The following is a 17,826-nucleotide window of genomic DNA, read 5'->3' as shown; positions in this document are numbered from 1 at the left end:
TGTAAGTGGCCCCAGCTAGGTCCCCTCCTCTGGAGTGGTGCCCTGCTTTGCTGGTGAGGCCTGCTGGGACAGGACATGGTACTCTTCCATTGTTGGATAGACCACATCTTGCTTATCCACTCTTGTGCCAGTGGGCCTTGGTTAGTGACTCGAGCCTTGCTGTGGGAACTGCGCACAACTCGTGAGACCTTGCTTTCGGCACCCTGAAGTGGAATTCTTCATCATGCAGTGATTCTAGGTTTTAGTTTTTTAAGGACTGCACCATTTCTCACTGCTGCCTGCAGTGCTTCAGGGTTGCACTCTGTCCCTGTCCTGGCTGGCTGCTCTGTTCCTGGTGGTGTCCCTGCAGCCAGCACAGTCTCTGGCTAGCTGTCCAGACGTGCCTCCAGAAAGCTTGTGTGCAGTCCCCCAGCCCTGTCCCTGGCCTGGCCACTGGGCTGCCTTCCCTCTGTGTTCCTGCACACTGCGCTAGTCGCCACCTCTGCCCTCTGATTATTTTGTGGTGAATGTTTGCCATAAGAGATGTTCGCCCTGGCTGCTGAACTGTTGGCAGTGAGGCTTCTCCTGCCAGGAGAGCACCCTGCCCGTCACAGCCGTGCGTGCGGGCTGGTAGCCAGCAGCCGTTGCTTGCAGAGATGTGCAGTGTGTGTGTTGTTAGTGAGAACTCCCATTCATGCTGTCTTCAGACCCTTGCAGCATTCTTTGAGCTGTGTGCTGAACTGGCTGCACAATCAGACCTCAAGCAGCTGAATTAGTACCTTGTTGGATTTCCATATTAGCAGAGTTGATAATAAAATGTTCATATTGGCTTCTCCTTCTTCTTAAGGCAAAAACAAAACAAAAATCCAGGGGCCAGCACCGTGGTGCAGTAGGTTAATCCTCTGCGGTGCCGGCATCCCAAGTGGGCACCAGTTCCAGTCCTGGCTACTCCTCTTCCAGTCCAGCTCTCTGCTGTGGCCTGAGAAAGCAGAGAAGATGGCCCAAGTGCTTGGGCCCTGCACCCATGTGGGAGACCAGTAAGAAGCTCCTGGCTCCTGGCTCCTGGCTCCTGGCTTCGGACCAGCACATCTCCGACTGTTATGGCCATTTGGGGAGTGAACCAACGGATGGAAGACCTTTCTCTCTGTCTCTCCCTCTCACTGTCTGTAACTCTACCTCTCAAATAAATAAGTAAAATCTTAAAAAAATGGATTCCATAGGATTTTTTACATAAATGTTCGTGTCATCCTGTGGTGTTTGGGATGTCCAGGGTGATATCTATTGGAAGAGTCAGGCAAGGCCGCTCCGGTCTTATTCGTGGCCCTCGGCAGTTCAGAGGTCAGGCAGGAGACAGACTCCAACCATCATTATCATTATCATATCCCTTGTGAAAGAAGGGACGTCACTGCAGTCCTGCAGCCCCTGAAGGGCTAGTGCGGGAATTTTACAGAAAGTAAGGGAAAGAAAATCATTGATGTGAAGAAATCTTTGGTTCTAGATGACTTTGGAGATGTGCACCATGCGTCTGGAGGGTCCGTGGTTCCACAGCTGGGCCACCTCCTGCCTCCCTCTCAAGGCAGGGCTCTTAGACATCAGAATTAGCGACATTTCTCATGTTAATGTAGGTGTGAAAGTCCTTAAGTTAAAGCAGTTTGAGAACAAGTGGGGGTTATCTCAGAAATTCACAAGTTGTTTTGCAATAAGAAACAGTGTTTGGTCATCTGAGTGCAAAGAAAACAAGATTTCTGATAAATGTGTGTACTTACAAGAAGGAGCAGACTAAGAGCAGCTGGTGGACCGCGTGGCAGAGTGCCTCTCCCTGTGCCCTCTGAAAACCCAGCCTTGCTCACTGAAGTGGTATAGGACACGACGGTCACCGTGCTCACACCTGTGTGCGCACGCGTGCACGGCAGCCTCCTGTGTCACGTGACCTCAGCAGCCCGGCGTGCACGCAGACTCACGTTGGAGTTCCTGAGGAGGGTTTTGAGGATGTGCTTGCCGTGCACACTTGCGTCCTGCACGCTCAGGTCAGGGGAGCCTCGGCGGCCGAGGGCCCCATGACTCACTGTGCTTCGTGTGTGACGGGCTTCGGAACGTCCGTGGCGCTGACGGGGGCTCCGTGGTTGCAGCTCTCGCCGCTTTTCCCCCAGCGAGCTTGCACTTCCCTTCAGTGGGCTCTGACCGGTCGCCCGTGGACGTGCTGGGTTTTGCCCACCGCTTTCCTGCTGGGTGTCACCTGTCTTGTTCCGTGGGCCTCTGTCGTGTGCCTCTGTTCATGATCTTGCCTTCGTCAGTCTTCTCTCTGCTCTGTATAGGGGTGGCCTTCTGGGGACACAGGTTTCTCAGAGCCTCTGTGTTCTGTGTGTCCCTGGCACTCCCAGTTCTGCGTGCCTTACCTCCCACCTGACCTCTTCTCCGACCCTGGTCCTTGCTGAGTTCCCAGTACCAGGTCCTGCTGCCTCGGCTGTCTGAGCAGCCTGTGCTTTCCTGGGTTTCAGACTCCCTCTGCACTTGGTGTTTGTTGCCTGTGCCCTTGCACACAGAGGGCTACTGTGTGGCTCCTGGCTGATTGTTCTCCCTTTGCTTCCAGACGTTTGTCCTGTGGTGTTGGGGGAGGCCTTCCTCCTGCTCGTGTGTTGCAAGGATGCTGTGTAGTCTGCTGCCTTGATTGTGGCCCTGTGGATTCTTGTTCTTTACCCTGAAGCCCTCCTACGTCATGTTTGCAGCTGTCTCAGCTCTGTCCAGAAAGAGCCGTTGCATGTTGCACGGTTGAGACTGACTTTCCCTCCTCAGCTGAGTGCTACGTGGTAGTCGGGCTCACCCTCTCAGTGTCTTGGGGTTTGCTCCCTTGTTCTGGCGGGCTGGTCACAGTCCCCTGCAGGTCTGGCAGACTTTGTCTTCACGGGATTTCTTGGTCTGTTTACTTTGATCTGTTTCTGCTGTATTACAGCACAGGGGAGTTTGGTCATCATTAGAACAGAGACGGATTTCAGGCTTCCCCGGGCTGAGAAAGCCAGGATCACTTGTGGCCTAGACTGTGCCTTGTGGTCGTGTCCTCCGGAGGGGGGGGGGGCGCTGGAGGACTAAGCCCTGGTCAAGCCCTTTGTAATGCTGGTAATCCCAAGTGCCGTGAGCTCTGATCAGCTCCCCAGACACACAGGGAGCCTGCCCGACCAGACCACAGCTCTTTGCGCTCCCTGTTGGCCGTGACTCGTCTTTCCCCTTTCTCTGTCTGCAGATGTAAAACTTGTTCTTGCTGTGGTTGCCTTTGAAGTCCACCTTTTCTCCTGATGGCCCTGCCCACCCAGGGCTTGGAGTTGGCAGACAGTGGTTCCAGCCAGGCCGTCCCGGCTCTGAAGGCAGTGGCCACTCATGCTTGTGCCCACAGATTGTCCTTGGGACCCAGAGTGTGGACGTGAGGATCCTCTGCACCTGAAGCAGCCCCGGTTTGTGTGGTCAGGGCGAGTTCATTGCTGCTGCCCCTGTAGCTCTCTTCAGTCAGGGGCCCCACTGGACACTGCACTTTGGTTTCTCCCTCAAAGTCTGAGGCACTTCCTTGAAAAATAATGTCTGTGTAATAATGCTTTGTTCTGGAAACACACAGGGCAGCGGCGGCAGTGACAGCTCTCCCATCCGCTGGTTCACTCCCCATATGCCTGCATTGGCTGTGGCTGGCCAGGCTGAAAGCACAAGGCAGAAACCCAGTCTCTTGGTCCATCCCTGCTGCCTCCCGGGGTGTATCAGCAGGAAGCTGGAGTCAGAGCAGAGCCAGGGCTCTGACCTGCGCACTCCAGCGGGGATGCCCGTGTCCTGGCCAGCGTCCAGACTGCTGCACATGGCCCGTTGTGCCTTGCCCTTGGCCTGAAGGCCTTCCTCGGGCAGTGACTGAAGTGCTTTCTGGAGGAGTGAAGCCTTGGCCAGCGGTAGCTGCAGCAGCTGGCAGCCCGGAGTGGGAGCTGGGCTTTGGATGCACAGCTTTGCTTCCTGCAGTTGACCCTTAACCTCTGCGCCTCATCCTCCCATGCGTGCAGTTTCTGTTTTGGAAATGCCTTCAGTATGCTGACTTCTAGGAGTTCATGGTCAGGCCGGCGTCGTGGAACAGAGGGTGAAGCTGCCACCTGGGATGTCCCAGTTTGTGTCCCGGCTGCTCCGCTTCTGATGCAGCTCCCTGCTGATGGACCTGGGAAAGCAGTGGAAGATGGCTCACGTGTTCAGGTCTTTGCACCTAAGTGGGGGGACTGGGATGGAATTCCAAGCTCCTGCCTTCCACCTGGCCTAGCCCCAGCCATTGAGACCACTTGGGGAGTGAACCAGTGAGTGGAAGACCTCCCTCACCCTCTCCCCACCTCCACCCTGCTGCCCTGTAGCTCTGCCTTCCAAATAAATATTTTTAAAAAACATTTTACATGTAAAGCCACACGTATGAGCTGGATTTTACCTCGGAAGAATTTGCCACAAATGTGATTTAACAGTCCCTGGATCTGTAAAGGAAAGTGTTGGAGTTTTGAAGTATGTGTTTTTCTTTTTGGGAGCATAGATGTGTTTTAAACCAAATGCACTTGGTTTGTGAATAGACTTCAGTGTTATTTATGTTGGTCTTGTATTACAAAGTGTGTAGTAGTTTCTCTCTGGGACAGGCGATGTGAGCTGCCTCTTCCTCTTTCCCTCTCCCTGCTCCGAGGCTCGCTGGGGTAGATCCCGGCAGAAGCTGAGTGACGCGTAGTGTCTGGTGCTGAGCGCCATGACCGAGGAGAAGCGTGTGGAGCTGCGGAGCCCGTGAGCAGATTTCTGCAGCTGAAATAGCAAGTCCGTTTCTCCTGACGACACCACCTTGAATGTGGTGATGGGTTTGCTCCGGAGATACTGTAGAGGGGAGAGCGCGCGATTCTTTTCTCATCACGTGCTGCAGCGGGAGGCAGTGGGGTCCTCACTGTGAGTTCCTGCGGCTCTTCCTTCGCAGCTGGTGCTCTTTCTCATGCCGTGCCCCCGCCGGCAGGCCCTGGACAGCACCCGTCTGTCTTCCTGTGGAGCCCCCGCCGGCAGGCCCTGGACAGCACCCATCTGTCCTCCTGTGGAGCCCCCGCCGGCAGGCCCTGGACAGCACCCGTCTGTCCTCCTGTGGAGCCCCCGCCGGCAGGCCCTGGACAGCACCCGTCTGTCTTCCTGTGGAGCCCCCGCCGGCAGGCCCTGGACAGCACCCGTCTGTCCTCCTGTGGAGCCCCCGCCGGCAGGCCCTGGACAGCACCCGTCTGTCCTCGTGCGGTGCCCCCGCCGGCAGGCCCTGGACAGCACCCGTCTGTCCTCCTGTGGAGCCCCCGCCGGCAGGCCCTGGACAGCACCCGTCTGTCCTCCTGTGGAGCCCCCGCCGGCAGGCCCTGGACAGCACCCGTCTGTCCTCCTGTGGAGCCCCCGCCGGCAGGCCCTGGACAGCACCCGTCTGTCCTCGTGCGGTGCCCCCGCCGGCAGGCCCTGGACAGCACCACTCATGAGGTGGCCCTGGACAGCACATGGCTCTCCTGCTGGTTGCTACTGGACCTGATGCCTCCCTATCAGGGTCTCAGAATATCTGGGCTTTGGCGTTCTCCTGGACTAGACAGTGGGGTGGTTTCTCTCTTCCTTCCTTCCTTTCTTTTTTTTCTTAAGATTTATTTCATTTATTTAAAATGCAGAGATACGGGGGAGCAGGGGGAGACCAACCAACTGATCTTCCTTCCACTGGTTCACTCTCTAGATGGCCACAATGTCTGGGCTGGACCAGGGCTAAGCCAGGAAGCTGGATCTCCATCCAGGTCTCCCATGTGGGTGCAGGGGCACAAGCACTTGGGCCATCCTCTGCTGCTTTCCCAGGCACTTTAGCAGGGGGCTGGATTGGAAGTGGCACAGCTGGGATGCAAACTGGCAGTTGTTATGAGATGTGGGCCCTAGTGGTATCTTTGAAGTGCTGGCTCCTGGGCCATTGCTCTGCTCTGTCAGATCCCTGTGGTTTAGCCCGGGAGCTGTTTTTGCAGCCATGGTCTGTGACGATCTGCCAGTAAGCATCTTCCTTGGGCTTAGGTCGCCAGGTGCTGAGAACTTGAAGGACCTGAGAGAAAGGGCCCCACGCTCAGCTGGGCTGGAGAGTGGTGGGGGCCGGCCCACGGCCCCTTGCATGCGGTTGTTTTAGTACACAGAAACTGTCAACGGAGGGGCTTTCCTTTGCTTTTTATAGGTGTGTCATTACACAGATGGTTTGGTCTGAGAGGGGATTACAGTCATGTTCACACATGCACCATTGCTGTCAGTGTGAACAGGGCTCCAGGGATTGGGTCAGACAGGGGAGAGAGTGGGTGGTCCTTATTTAATCTGGAATTATTTTTATACCGTTATCCTCTACAGCTTTCAGAAATCAGCTCGTGTCACTGCACATATGTTTGGAGCTGTTGCTACGGCGACAAGGCTGGCAGCCCACACAGTCCTTCTGGAAGGCTGGGAAACCGCTTGGGGGTGTCTGCCCCTCCCACCTGTGGAGCCTGCAGATGGCCTGCCCCGTGTACATCGTTCCCTTTGACTCGACCTGATGGCGTTACCTGATAATGGAAAATGAAAAGGCTGTCGATGTGTTTAAGACAGAGGGGCGTGAAACGGCGCTGTTGTCTTCACCGCGGTAGCAGAAGCTCAGAGTTTGCTCTTGGTCTCGCCTGTCTCACCCTTCAGACACGGGCTGTGGACCTGACGCTTTTCTCGGTGAAAGTCTTGGTTTTGTTTTTCGGTTCTGATACTGCGTGTGGAGTCAGGACTGTCGGAGCAGTGTGAAGTGTTGGTGTCACGTGTGTGTCCTTCTCGGGCACTGTACCTGTAGCGTGTGTGGACAGTGAGGTGCTCCTCTGGCCCCATGCTGCTGCCACCCCCAGAAAGGAGGGTGTGGACTCCCTGAGGCCCTCTTCCGAGGAAAGCAACTCCACTTGGTTCCTGAGAGCTCACGAGCCTGGACACTGGCCCCTCCTGTCAGCCAAAGAGCCTTGCACTAGCACTTGAGTTGAAAGGTTTGATTTAAGTGAATTGTGAATTATTGTCTATTTTTGTATACAATAATCTCGTTCTACCGAAGTGTATGTTCTATGCAAATTGCGGTTGCTCCCCGTTAAAATCAAGATCTGTTGCTCATTTGATAACCAGACGTCTGCCCTCAGCTGAAGCCTGCAACGGGAGGCTGTGTCACACTTCTGAAAGATGTACTTGGTTGGCCGCAGTGCCATGTCTCGTTGTAAACCTTATGTATCAAGAATGGCAGAAGAGTACTTGTTGCAGTCTTGTTAGTGGAAGCAGAGTGTTGGAACCCCACCATGGCAGCTGATGAGATGAATCTTTGCAGCCAGTGAGGGTAGAACTGCAGGTGGTGGCAGCAGGGAGCCCCAGAGCAGGACCGGTAGGCCGCTGGGCCGACACACGTGGTGCCCGGGTTCTCACGGACTGGAGGCATGGTTCGCATCAGCAGCAGCTTGTGGCAGGAGGTGGTTCAGAAGAGTCATGTGTGAGGTGACCTTTTTACATTAACCTTCCAAAGTAGGTATGCGCAGACAAGAGTACCCATGGTGTTCCTTTCACTCTTCTGTGTGCTTAGAACATTTTTAAGCAAACCGTACTTCAAGTAGGTGTGTGGCTCAGCATTGGTTAAGCGCTGCTTAGCAGGTCTGCATCCTGTAGCGCACTGCCCAGGTTGACCTCAGCTGTGCTGTGTTGCCAGCCTCGCTTTCTGCTAGTGTGTCCAGAAGGCAGTGACAGATGACCCAAGTGCTTCAGTCCCTGACACCCATGGGCGACCCTGGTGGGGTTCCTGACTTCTGACTTCTGCCTGCTCCAACCCCTCACGCATCTGGGGAGTGGACCAGCATATGGAAGCTCCCAGTCTGCATCTCTCTCTCCTACTCTGCCTCAAATAAATCAATAAAGAATTTTTTAAAAGAGAAAACACTAGTTACTGCTGCTCCTGCATACTCCGGTTGCACACATCCCTGAGGCCCAGGGACTGAGTGGCATCAGGGTCGGCTGTCAGATGGAGCGGATGCTCAAGGACACAGGAGCGGCCTCTGACGCTGGCCTCGGGGAGCCTTCACGTGAGGACAGCCCCCTCGTTTTGTGTAGGTGTTGCTTTGGTCCCAGGGAGCTGTCGGCTGTGACCGCACAGCCAGTGTCGAGCAGCGGCGGTGTTGACGCTCTGAGTGCCAGCTGCTGGCAAGGCTGTGCTGCCTGCTGCAGACGGCCTCCAGTCCCGCTGTCTCTCTTTCTGTGTCCTGTGAGTCCAGTCGGGGTGTCCAGGTCCTCTGCACAGACGTTTTTAAAGTCAAGTCAGTTTGACAGATGGAGAGGGTGGGGTGGCACCATTCGGTGTACTTCTTCACGTAAATCAATCTTTTCCTTTTTTTAAATTAAGGGGTAGGAGCTGGCACTGTGGCATAGCTGGTTAAGCCACCACCTGTGATGCCGGCATCCCATATGGGGCTGGTTTGAGTCCCGGCTGCTCCACTTCTGATCCAGCTCCCTGCTGATGTGCCTGGGAAAGCAGCGGAAGATGGTCCAAGTGCCAACATGGGGGACTCAAAGGAAGCTCCTGCCTTCTGGCTTCAGCCTGGCCCAGCCCCGGCTGTTGCAGACTACTGGAGAGTAAACCAGTGGATGGAAGACCTCTCTGTCTCTGTCTCTGTCTCTGCCTTTTATTTAAATAAATAAATAAATAAATAAATAAATATTTAAAACATAAATGGGGGCCACCACTGTGGTGTAGGCAATGCCAGCATCCCATATCGGTGCCCGTTCGAGTTCTGGCTGCTCCACTTCTGATCCAGCTCTCTGCTATGGCCTGGGAAAGCAGTGGAAGATGGCGCAAGTCCTTGGGCCCCTGCATCTGCGTGGGAGACCTGGAAGAAGCTCCTGGCTCCTGGCTTTGGATCAGTGCAGCTCTGGCCGTTGTGGCCAGCTGGAGAGTGAACCAGTGGATACACACACCCACCTCCCCTACCCCCGCCGTGTAACCCAGACTCTCAAATAAAATCTTTAAAAAGAAATGAAAAGGTGGTTTACATGGCCATATCTGTGTGATTCCTGTTGGGCCTATTCTGGCTTCTCTGAACAATTACCCACGAGCCTTCAGGATCAGGAGGCTGGGAGACAGCACCCTGGCTCACAGGTGCCCCCTTGCTGTGTCCTTGCCGAGAGGACAGGAAGGGTAGTGCTGAGGGGCTCATTCAAAGGCCCAACCTCCGATTCCCTCACTGGAGGGGCTAGATTTCAGTGGGAGGGTTGGGGGTGCTCTGGCACACAGGTTGGCCGCTACATCCCGTAGCATCACGTGCCTGTTCGAGTTCCAGCTGCTCTACTTCTCCTCTAGCTCTGGCTAATGTGCCTTGAGAAGCAGTAGAGGATGGCTCCGGGGCTTGGATCTCCGCCACCTGGTCCATCTGGGCAGTGAACTAGCACATGGGAGATCCCAGTGTGCTGGTCTCTGTGTCTCCCTGTCACTGTTGTTCCACCTTGCAGATCAATCAGTCATTGTCATCTTTTTTTTTTTTTTTAAAGATTTATTTATTTGAAAGAGAGAAGGAGAGGCAGAGAGGTCTTCCATCTGCTGGCTCATGCCCCAATTGGCCGTAATGGCCAGAGCTGGGCCAGTCCAAAGCCAGGAGCTTCTTCTGGGTCTCCCACATGGGTGCAGGGGCCCCCGGACTTGGGCCATCTTCTACTGCTTTCCCAGGCCATAGCAGAGAGCTGTATCGGAAGTGGGACAGCCAGGACTTGAACCGGCATCCTGTATCAGGTGTCTGCTTTACCCACTACGCCACAGTGCCAACCCAAGATAAATCAATTCGGTTTTTTTTTTTTTTTTAAAGATTTTATTTGTCGGCCAGCGCCACGCCTCACTAGGCTAATCCTCCGCCTTGCGGCGCTGGCACACCAGGTTCTAGTCCTGGTCGGGGCACCGGATTCTGTCCCAGTTGCCTCTCTTCCAGGCCAGCTCTCTGCTGTGGCCAGGGAGTGCAGTGGAGGATGGTCCAAGTGCTTGGGCCCTGCACCCCATGGGAGACCAGGAGAAGTACCTGGCTCCTGCCATCGGATCAGCGCAGTGTGCCGGCTGCAGCGCGCCGGCCGCAGTGGCCATTGGAGGGTGAACCAACGGCGAAAGGAAGACCTTTCTCTCTGTCTCTCTCTCTCACTGTCCACTCTGCCTGTCAAAAAAAAAAAAAATTATTTATTTATTTATTTGACAGGTAGAAATACAGAGAGAGAGAGAGAGAAAGGTCTTCCTTCCATTGGTTCACTCCCCAAATGGCCGCAACGGCTGGAGCTGCACCGATCAGGAGCCGGGTGCCTCTTCCTGGTCTCCCATGCAGGTGCAGGGGCCCAAGCACTTGGGCCATCCTCCACTGCTTTCACAGGCCACAGAGAGAGCTCAGTCTCTCTCGTTCGGTGGTTGTTGATGCCTGGTAGTTTGCGCTTTGTGCCTCTTATGAGTCAAGTTGCTTTGTTTCCTTGGACAAGACTGTCCAAGGCTGTCTGGGAAGCGTGTGGTGGGTGCCCAGGCAGCCTTGGCCTTGCGGTGATGTCTGAGTGGTGCACGTTTTGTAGCTGCTGTAGTGGGAATTCTGAGTGGAGATGTTTTCCTGGGCTAGCACTGTGTGGTCCCATCCTCTCGTGACGCTGGATGTGGCGACAGCCACAGTTTGCGGGTCGGGGGGAGCCACTGATGCTGCCCAGCTAGTTGTGCAGTGGGTCGGGGTGCTTGGTGTGTTGGGGGACATTATCCATTGTAAATTGAGGCATTGCTTCCTCTTGGTTAATGCTCCCTTAATAAGCATGCCTGACTTGATTTCCCAGCTTCTCTGTGGCTGTGCCGAGGCCTGACTCTGGGGGTGGTCTCCGTGGCAGCAGCACTGGCACTGAGTCTGCGTGTGTGTGACAGCTGAGCAGCCCCAGCCCGTGCCCCCTGCGACCTCGTCTTCCATGCCATGTTCCATTTCTGAAGACGAGGGGGTTTAGGGTTCTGCTGTTCCAGGCTGCAGGGGATGTGTTTGGGGTTAGCTGAAGGACAGTACCGTCAGCCTTCTCACTGCAGACTTGGGGCTGGTGGTAGACGGATGGCCAGGACTTGGCGCACACCCAGGCCAGCCCTTGACTGCCACCCCCTGCTGTCAGCAGCCTCCTTCGTATGCAGCTTCTGTGTTCACCCAGGCTGGGGGCACACCTCCCAGTGCTGCAGGCTTTGCCAAACCTCCTCCACCTCTGAGCCTGCCCTGTGTTCGTGACAGGAAACCCAGTCCTGCTCTCCTGCAAGCAGGAGGCCGATGAACAGGGGTTTGCTGATGGTCATTACTGACCCTTGTTCAGGTCCATGTCTGAGCGTCGCCCAGGTGAGCGTCTGGTGTCCACGAGGAGCTGTCTCAGGTTGCCAGGGTGCCAGGGTTGTGACCTGTCCACAGGCACTTGGCGTGGGAGCAGACAGACCCACAGCCCCTGTTGGGTTCCGGGCCTGAGACCAGCGAGGCCCCCTTGGCTTCCTGTGGGGTTCGTCTCTGGAAAGCCCCGTTGTTGCTGATTTGGCTTATTTAGCCTCTAGGGGCACACGTTGCAGTTAAGGGAGAAAATTGCTGTTTTGCCCCACCGAGTCTCTAAACACAAGGAAAGCAAAGATGATAGGTTTTTTATGCCTGTTTCTGTAAAAGCTCTTCTGATTTAGAAAATCAAAGGCTGTGTGTGAGCTCAGGATTTCTGCTTCAGACAGGCCTTTCCCAAGCGGATGTTTAGTTTTGCAGGGAGCTGGCATCTGTGACACCCTGTAAGCAGGCTGTCCTGGCTCTGCACGGGCAGTGGAGGTGCCGGGCTGCATAGGCGCCTGCCAGATCCAGGTTGCTCCTGTGTCAGGAGGTGACTGCCATGACAGCATTGAGGATCAAACAGGGTGTGGTCCCATACAGAGGGGTGAGCTTTAGATGGCAGGACCCCTGGCTCAGCAGGTGGGGTGAGCATAGGCCAGTGCTGGGAGCCCAGGAAGAGTGAACATTGCGTCGTCCCACTGAGTCACGGCTCAGCCTGGTGAGTGAATGAGTGCGCGTCTGAGACGGCCCCAGGAGGTGCAGCAAACATGGCCGTTTGCTCCCTGGTCATGAGGAACCTTGCAGAGGGTGCTTTGTGTGCTGTCGTCTCCGTGAGTCTGTTGGGTTTGGCATTTAAGTTTGCACTTGTCTCCAACTGGTGATGTTTGGGCTGTTGTACCTCCACGAGAAGCACGGCCCCATGGAGTGGGAATTCACAAGGACCTTGCAGTCACAGCCCAGTGGTGGCGGGGCTGCCCGCAGGCATGCTGTTCCCTGCGAGGTTCCTCTGCCCTGGGTTCCTGCCAGTGTTGAAGGGGTCATGGTTGTAATGCTGACTTGGGAAGAACTGAGGGACACCCCGGGCAGCGGGCATCCCTAGGGTGGGTGTGTGCAGCCCCTTGGTTGAACACCTGCTCTCAGGCCCTGGTGCAGTTGTCGTGATGTGGCTCTTGCCTCTGTCCCTTGAGCGTTCCAGGCCCTTGAAGACAGGAGTTCTGAGTCCCCCCGGATGCCCTGGCACAGGCGGCTGGAAGCCTAGGCTGTGTCACATGCATGTGGTTTTGGCTGGGCTGAGAAGCAGATCAGCAGATTCCCAGTTAAAAGCTTTTCGAGGGGCCAGTGCTGTGGTGCGGCGGGTTAATGCCCTGCAGTGCTGGCACCCCACATGGGCACAGATTTGAGACCCGGCTGCTCCACTTCCGATCCAGCTCTGTGCTGTGGCCTGGGAAAGCAGCAGAGGATGGCCCAAGTGCTTGGGCCCCTGCACCCACGTGGGAGACCCAGAAGAAGCTCCTGGCTCCTGGTTCCGGATCGCCAGAGCTCCGGCCATTGTAGCCAGTTGGGGAGTGAACCAGCGGATGGAAGACTCTCTCTGCCTCTCCTCTCTGTTTAACTCTGACTTTCAAATAAATAAATCTTAAAAAAAAAAAAAAAAAAAAGAAATGATGAAAGGAAGAAAGGAAGGGAGGGAGGAAGGAAGGAAGAAAGGGCTCTGTAAACTAGCTGGAGCTCTAGGGCTTTAGGGGTGGGGGAGGCCTGCCCCCTCCCACGTGTGCCATCTGAGAGCCTGCTTCCCTGAAGCCCAAAGTGGCTCCTGATCTGTGCTGGGCTCTGATCAGGCCCTGCTTGCAGAGAGCTGCAAGGGTCCGAGCTGGCAGCAAGGAAGGCACGAGGCTGTCTCCCTCGCCAGCCTTGGGTCTGTCCGCCTGTGCAGGAGGGACAGCTGTGGAACAAGCCCCCTTCTCGTCCTGCCACCTGTGCCGCCTCCTGATCCCTGCAGACCCCAGGTATCAGGTGATCAGGGCTCAGTCTCAGTCTTGGCTTTCATTGTTCCTTGATGTCTGACTTAGGGCAGGAGAGGCACTGATTGTTTACACACGTGTTGTTCTTGTGCCCCCGTCCCCCCAGGGCAGAGCTCTTCCTGGTTCTCCCCAGAGAGAGCCTCTGCTTCCAGGTCCACGGGTGCCTCCTGCAGGCGGAAGCTCCCGCACGTGTGCTGCTGTCCGGCTCCTGGAGCCCAGCATGCTGTCGTGGACCCTGCAGTTTGTCCACCCTCCCTGTGGGCCTTGGTGGATGACGTCACAGCCCTTGGTGGCTGTGCAGCCTGGAGTAGTGCCCAGGTCTCTGCAGGCCTCCCACACATTCTGGGGACCATCACTTGTTTAAATTGTGGCTTTGTGGTCCCCTGGGGCTGGACGTGGTGGGACCGCCTCCTTTTTGGGGATCAAAGCTGTGAAAGAGGAGAAGGTTTGTTGCAGGGGGTGTGGAGAGAGGTGAACTCAGAGGCACTTCCTGGGCTTTCTTTGGGAAGCTTAGGTCTCCTTCCTGAGCCTGAGGGTTGAATGCTGCAGGTCGTGTTCCGTGAGCGCTGGGGTTATGTGTCAGATGCTGTCCAGCACTCGTATCCACAAATGGTTTTGTTTCTGTTTGTATAAACAGACTTAGATGCGTCTGACTATGGATTTCAGTCTCCACACGTTAGACCGGTGTTTGAAACATTCTCTGCTCACACCATACGTGCACATAGGATAAGAACATATCATAAAAGCCTACTCTTTGTGTGATGGCCCCTGGCATTTCCTTTCTGCATTTTATTTTTTAATTTATTTGACAGATAGTTAGAGAGAAAGGTCCTCCTTCCATTGGTTCACCCCCAAAATAGCCGCTACGGCTGGAGCTACGCCGATCCTAACCCAGGAGCCAGGTGCTTCCTCCCAGTCTCCCATGCAGGTGCAGGGCCCAAGCACTTGGGTCATCCTCCACTGCCTTCCTGGGCCACAGCAGAGAGCTGGACTGGAAGACAAGCAACTGGCACTAGAACCTGGCGCCCATATGGGATGCCGGCGCTGCAGGCGGAGGATTAACCAGGTGAGCCAGGGCGCCGGCCCTCTGCATTTTTTTTTTTTTTTTTTAAAGATAATTGATTTGTTTGAAAGAGTTAGGAGAGACAGATTGTCCATCTGCTGGTTTACTCCCCAGATGGCATTTAACTTACTAAAAAACAGTTTATCATAATTGCCAAAGCATTGGAGCACCAAGATGTCATCCTTTGGCAGGTGAGTGGAATTCACCAAGTGCTGACAAGAAACGTGCCGTTGTGGGGCCGGCTCTGTGGCGTAGCGGCAGGGCCGACATCCCATCCGGCTGCTCCACTTCTGATCCAGCTCTCTGCTATGGCTGGGAAAGTAGTGTAGGATGGCCTAAGTGCCCGGGCTCCTGCACCTGTGTGGGAGATCCGGAAGAAGCTCCTGGCTCCTGGCTTTGGATTGGCCCAGCTCTGGCCAATGCAGCCATTTGGGGAGTGAACCAGTGGATGGAAGACTGTCGCTCCCCCTCTTCGTGGAGGAGCAACACAGGACCCTGCGCTGTTCTTTCGTCTGCTCGGCCCTCCCCGGGTTTGCTGCTGGTTCTTCCCGGGTTGGCTACTATCCCTTCCACCTCCGTGGAAGGGCAGTTCCCCCTGGCCACATTCCCCACTTCCGCAGGGGAGCGGCACACCGCCGGTCGGCTTTCTCGGGGGCTACACAGGTTCCCTTAGATGTTCCCCATAGATGTTCCTGGTGCATGCCGTCTCTCTCCTCCTTTATAGTCCTCCTCCGCCAATCCCAACTCGGCTGAGTACGCTGCTCTCCAATCAGGAGCAAGTCCTACAGTTAATTGGTTGAACTGGAGGCAGCTGTGCGGAAGCTGTTTACTTCTCTCCCAACGCCACATTGTGGGAGAGCAGATGCATAGAATAAGTCCTAATTCGAGCAACTTAGTCTAGTCCGGATTGCTCCCCACAGATCCCCCTTTCTTTTTATTTTTTGGCGTTGATACGCGCCTGTCTTCGGTGTCCCGCAGCACACACTCTGCTGTACTTGCTAGAGTTGCCACAGGCTCTTACAAGTCCTATCAATCAGGAAAACCGAATCCGGGTCCTCTCTTCGCCATTGTGAGGAGGTTTTTAGGCGCTGATGCGTGCGTTTGTTCGGTGCCCTGCAGCGCATGCTCTGCTCTGCTAGAACTGCCTGCAGGTGTTTACAAAACCTATCAGGCAAACCGAATCCAAGCCTTCTCATTGCCGTATTGTGGGGGAGACTTATTAGTGTTGGTTCGTGCCTATCTTCGGTGACCTGCAGCTCATACTCTGGTCGAGCTTTGCTGGCGCTTACCGCCTTAAATCAGGCAGACCGAATCCAAGCCTCCTAATTGTTGCATTGTGGGGAAGCTTTACTGATGTTAATTCGTGCCTGTCTTCGGTGACCTGCGGCTAGCCGCCCAGGTACTCATCGCCTCACTAATCGGGCAGACCGAATCCAAGCCTTCTAATTGGCATGTTGAGGGGAGGCCTTATTTTTCTCTATTTCTCTATCTCCGGGCATTTCTATTTCTCCCATTTTACTTCTGTCTGCCAACATTCCTATTTCTCTTTTACTTCTAAACTTCTGTTTCTCTTATCCCCGCAGCTTTCCGGCACCTCGCCCCGCCGGCGGGTTCCCGGCTCTGCGCCGCTTCAGCCCGCGCGCCTCTCTCATCTGCGCAGCTTCCCGGCTTTGCGCGGCTCGGCTTTGCGCGCTCCGCGGTCTCCACGCTTAACCCTTTCGCGTCTGAACCACGGCCTACGCCAGCGTTCCCTATCTATTCACGCCCCGTGCTCTCTCTGCACGCGGCGGCTTCCGCGAGTAACACAGCGTAGCTTGCGTCTCCGCCACTAGGATTCAATCTAAGTTCCCCGGGCTAGCCTGGCGAATTCAACCCAGCGTACGTCTCCGCCCCACGATTTGGCTTCCCGTCCTTTGCTCCCCGGGCTAATCAGACGGATCCCAATCTGGCTTACGTCTCAGCTTCTGGTTTCAACTTTTCGCCCCCTATTCCCGGGCTAACTTGAGAACCCCAAAGTGGCTTTCGTTTCCGCCTCGGCCTGCCCCCCGCGGCTTCAATTTCCCTAACATTTTTCTCTACCCGGTATGTTTCCCCAAGCTTTCTTCCAACAATACTCCTCCCTCATTTCTCCTGGCCTCTCCCCACAGTCTGCATCCGAGTCTATTTGTTCTAGCTTTCACTTTCGCTTTCGACCTTAGAGATTTCTCCCAGCTTCCCCCCGTAGTCCGTATCCGAGTCTATGCCTAGGCTTTCAATAGCTTCTTCTGGCTCCTTTTTCGTCCGGCTTTTCCCTAGGCTGTTTCGAGTCTATGCCTAGGCTTTCAATAGCTTCTTCCGGCACCCTTTTCGTCCGGCTTTTCCCTAGGCTGTTTGCTAGTCTCTCTCTGGTATTTTCCTGCTTCTTCCCGTTTCTTCCCTCCTAAGTTTGCTATCCGTCCTAGGTTTCCTATCCGAGTTAGGTTTCCTATCCGAGTCACGGCACCATTATGTCGCTCCCCCTCTTCATGGAGGAACGACACTAAACCCTGCCTAGGCTTCATATCCGAGTCACGGCACCATTATGTCGCTCCCCCTCTTCGTGGAGGAGCAACACAGGACCCTGCGCTGTTCTTTCGTCTGCTCGGCCCTCCCCGGGTTTGCTGCTGGTTCTTCCCGGGTTGGCTACTATCCCTTCCACCTCCGTGGAAGGGCAGTTCCCCCTGGCCACATTCCCCACTTCCGCAGGGGAGCGGCACACCGCCGGTCGGCTTTCTCGGGGGCTACACAGGTTCCCTTAGATGTTCCCCATAGATGTTCCTGGTGCATGCCGTCTCTCTCCTCCTTTATAGTCCTCCTCCGCCAATCCCAACTCGGCTGAGTACGCTGCTCTCCAATCAGGAGCAAGTCCTACAGTTAATTGGTTGAACTGGAGGCAGCTGTGCGGAAGCTGTTTACTTCTCTCCCAGCGCCATATTGTGGGAGAGCAGATGCATAGAATAAGTCCTAATTCGAGCAACTTAGTCTAGTCCGGATTGCTCCCCACAGAAGACCTCTACCTTTCTCTCTGTCTCTGCCTCTCTGTAACTCTGCTTTTCAAAATAAATCTAAAAAAAAGAAAGAAATGCACTATCATGCTTTAATGATAGCAGTGCTTTCTGTGGTAGTGGAGTTCACCATGGCTCACCACGGGTGGTCCTGGGCTCTTGCAAGAGTTCCCAGAGTCACGCATGCCTTCGACATGGGGTTTCTTTCTTTTTTATTTTTTAATTTTTTTAATTTTTTTATTTTTTGCTAGGCAGAGTTAGAGAGAGAGACAGAGAGAAAGGTCTTCCTTCCGTTGGTTCACTCCCCTAATGGCCGCCATGGCTGGCACCGTGCTGATCTGAAGCCAGGAGCCAGGTGTTTCTTCCTGGTCTCCCATGTGGGTGCAGGGACCCAA

The 17,826-nt window shown here is 55.0% G+C and overlaps 1 protein-coding gene across 8 annotated transcripts in view; it reads left to right on the top strand.

The window, feature by feature from the left end:
* The window catches only part of ANKRD11 (ankyrin repeat domain containing 11), a 143,898-nt gene that overhangs the window by 82,359 nt on the left and 43,713 nt on the right, over positions 1-17,826 (top strand). For 2 of the 8 annotated variants that reach the window (XM_070062838.1, XM_070062843.1), the window contains exon 3: positions 14,274-14,411. The exons of the other annotated variants lie outside the window; for them this stretch is intronic. The gene's annotated coding sequence lies outside the window, so the exon portion shown is untranslated. The remainder of the gene's footprint in view (positions 1-14,273; positions 14,412-17,826) is intronic. 8 annotated transcript variants of the gene reach the window in all.

This window comes from Oryctolagus cuniculus, chromosome 18 (assembly GCF_964237555.1).
Source record: "Oryctolagus cuniculus chromosome 18, mOryCun1.1, whole genome shotgun sequence".
Classification (NCBI taxonomy): Eukaryota; Metazoa; Chordata; class Mammalia; order Lagomorpha; family Leporidae; genus Oryctolagus; species Oryctolagus cuniculus.
Note: the sequence above shows the minus strand (reverse complement) of the source record. Positions and strands in the feature narration are given on the sequence as shown.